At 42.4% G+C, this 3,375-nt stretch overlaps 1 pseudogene; it reads left to right on the forward strand.

Annotated features, from left to right (window-relative positions):
- The first annotated feature begins 602 nt into the window (after positions 1 to 602).
- Positions 603 to 1,881, forward strand: LOC121032710 (pre-mRNA-splicing regulator WTAP-like; annotated as a pseudogene).
- Positions 1,882 to 3,375: the final 1,494 nt, after the last annotated feature.

Genomic DNA, 3,375 nt, shown 5'->3' on the forward strand with positions numbered 1-3,375 from the left:
GGAGGGAGGGAGGGAAGGATCTAGAGGGGATGGGGGAAGGAAGAGATGGAGGGAGAGAAAGAAATATGCTATACCTCACCACTGCTCACCATTGCAGCCAGCGCTCTGCAAAGCTCAGTAGGAGGACCAAAACCTTCCCAGAAATCAACTGAGAGAATCAGTGCTTAAGGGTTGGTTTTAGAAAGGGCACAAGTCCCTAAAGCAACAGATAGGATGACAAAAGCATTATGGACTGCAAAGGGAAATAGTCGAAACACATTAACAACTGTTCCATTAGCCACACCTTTAAGGGTGTCCACCCCTTCCACTAAGCACTCTATAATTTTTTATATATCAACTATGCATAGTAAGGTATAGACAGACAGCTATACAGAGTGCAGGTACAGTTATTCCCAACACATCTTCCGGCTGAATGAGAGATTTTCTCCAGGTGTTGTTGTACAGGGAGGGCCGCTGTTTGGTCCACACCTAACCAGCAGATGTAAGGTTCTGAGCAAATTTCTTATAGAAATTTAAGTGTCATGATGGGGCTTCCCTGCCCGAGGGTGCTACAGAATAGTTATAACTACAAATAACCAGGTGGGAGGTGGGAGTCATGCACCATGGGGACAAGGCAGATGAAGCTGTAAGTCCAGAATTTTGTCTTTGAGACGTAACAGGCAGAAGAGAAATGGAGAATGGAACAAGTGCTTTTCCATCCCAGTGAGGACTCCATAAAGTGATCTGAAATACTATAGCTGAAACTCCGGATCTACTTTAGAGAGAAGAGAAACAGGAAACCCTGCTACCTGGGCATTAATAACTCCTGACAGCCAGCAAACAGCAGCAGTTTAATCTGGACAAGTACTCAAGTACTCAAGAGTATGACAATGGGTGTTCCAGCAGGAGCATTCTTGTCAGCGGCATGGAGGTCATTTGTTGCAGAGTGAGGGACCAAAGTCTCTGGGAAGCCAGCCAAGAACCTGATCTGCTGGGCTGCACTGAGTGGAGCCTGACCATAGGTATCCCCTGACAAAAACAATACCTCAGATAACTGTCTGAAGAGGACAAATGGGTGGGACATACACTGTATCCCTAATAATGGTACAAATGCAAGAGCTTGGACTTAAATTTGAGTCATGGAAAATGAAGAGGTAGGAAGCAGTCACAGGAAAAGGTTCTGGGATCCCATCCAATCTTGTTAACTCACTAACTTAACTTTCTCATGACCATGTTACTACAAAGAAATATTGTATCTTCTCATTTAGTAGTAGTCTGATATCATAGATCCTTCACTTAAAACTTAATCTCAAGTGAGACCTGCAAATAAAGGGGAATGCCGGGGCTGTGGCCAGAGGAGGAGCATGGGGGCCAGCGGCAGCACGGTCTGGTCGCCTTGGCCTGTGTGACTGGGCAGCACCTGCACAGCCTCCGTCTGGAGAAGATTCACGATGACCGAGGAACCTCTTCCCAAAAAAGGTTCGACCGAGTGAAACAGACTTTAAAGTTATGGCATGAGATGAGTTAATTCTAAGATGGAAACAATATGAAGCACACGTCCAAGCTCTGGAGGACAAATACATAGATCTTCATTCTAATGATGTAACTGGGTTAAGGGAGTCTGAAGAAAAACTAAAGCAATAACAAGAGTCTGCCCGCAGGGAAAACATCCTTGTAATGACACTAGCTACCAAGGAGCAGGAGACACAAGAGTGTACTACTCAAATCCAGTACCTCAAGCAAGTCCAGCAGCCTAGCGTTGCCCAACTGAGATCAACGACGGCAGACCCAGCGATCAACTTGTTTCTCCTAAAAATGAAAGGTGAACTGCAACAGACTAAAGACAAACTGGAACAAGCCCAAAATGAACTGAGTGCCTGGAAGTATACACCTGATAGGTAAACAAATCATAGTCCCCAGTCAAGACGTCCCGGAAAGTCCCACTGCGAGAAAGCTGTGGTGGGACAGCCACGTCCTCATTGCCACACCAAGACTCAGACTTTTTGAGCCAAAAAAAAAGCCACATTCCTATACTATTCAGCTTGTAATTGTTATTGTAAAACTTACCAGATGAACCCTGTGTTTCAGCTTTTTTCTCTTCCCCCTCCCCTCGCTTCAGAGGCCTGATGGCATCAGACTATTCCGAAGAAGTGGCCACCTCCGAAAACTTTCCCTTCTACAACACGTAGACACTTGAGAAATGTTTCTGTTTGAAGAAAATAGAGGGAGAAGGAGAAGTCATAAGTCTGTGGCACACTGTGTATTCAGACCGTTTGGAGGAATGAAAACCTTGAGATTTAAAATCATGAATTGAACATGTAAACTTCCAGTAAAATGTAACAGTGGAATATGCAAAGCTCTTAACCTTGAGCAAAGTGACTTAGAGACACTGTATGTCAGTTTTGCCAATAAGACTGTGGACTTCATGATTGTTGTTGAACTTCTGGGTCAAAACTCAAATGAGGTGAATTTTGCCTTTAAAGAGTTTCATTCACTAAGAACCAACTTAATAGCTGTGAGAGAATCAAATAATAGATGTCAGTACAAGTAGTTCATATATTTAACCATTTAGTTTGGGGCTCTATATTACCTGATTGAGCCTTAAAACAATGTGGTTTTAATCAGTGGTTTATTCTTTGAATGCTTGTTAGTGCTGTAGATAATCTTATGGAGGACTGTACAAACGTAAAGGTGTGGTATTCAGGTTGAGACTGTTTGAAGCATTATGAACGTTCATTCCACTACTAGATTGTATAGGATATTGGCTGTGATGAGACTCATTGAGTTATCTTTTTTAGTAGTGCAATTAAATCCCCATTCCATTCAATAGGCACATGTTGAAAGAGCACTGTTGTTGGTGTTCATGGGGGAATGTTTCCTTCATTGCATTTGGGCCTTTTGTATTACACTCTTGACATTAAATGAAATGTGCCTTGAAGTAAAAAAAAAAAAAATAAAATAATAATAATAATAATAATAATCTGTATCTCAGGGGTGCCTGGGTGGGTCAGTCGGTTGAGCATCCAACTTCAGCTCAGGTCATGATCTCACGGTTTGTGGGTTCAAGCCCCACATAAGGCTCACTGCTGTCAGTGCACAGCCAGCTTTGGATCCTCTGTCTCCCCCTCTCTCTGCCCCTCCCTCACTCATGCTGTCTCAAAAATACACAAACATTAAAAAAAACAAAAACAAAAAAACTTCGGAATCTCAAATTTTGTCTTCTCTTCAGGTAAGTATTCCTATGTTATCCCTAACCCAGGAACAGAGAAATGACCCCAAAGAAAACTCTATGAAATACTGTCATCGAATAATTCACAGATTTTGGAACAAAGTTCACATAATTACCAGTTATAAAGGATATTCATTTCAAAGGCTGTTCCAATGTTTTAAGCTTTA

Source organism: Herpailurus yagouaroundi, unplaced genomic scaffold (assembly GCF_014898765.1).
Source record: "Herpailurus yagouaroundi ecotype Mexico unplaced genomic scaffold, PumYag 142, whole genome shotgun sequence".
NCBI lineage: Eukaryota > Metazoa > Chordata > Mammalia > Carnivora > Felidae > Herpailurus > Herpailurus yagouaroundi.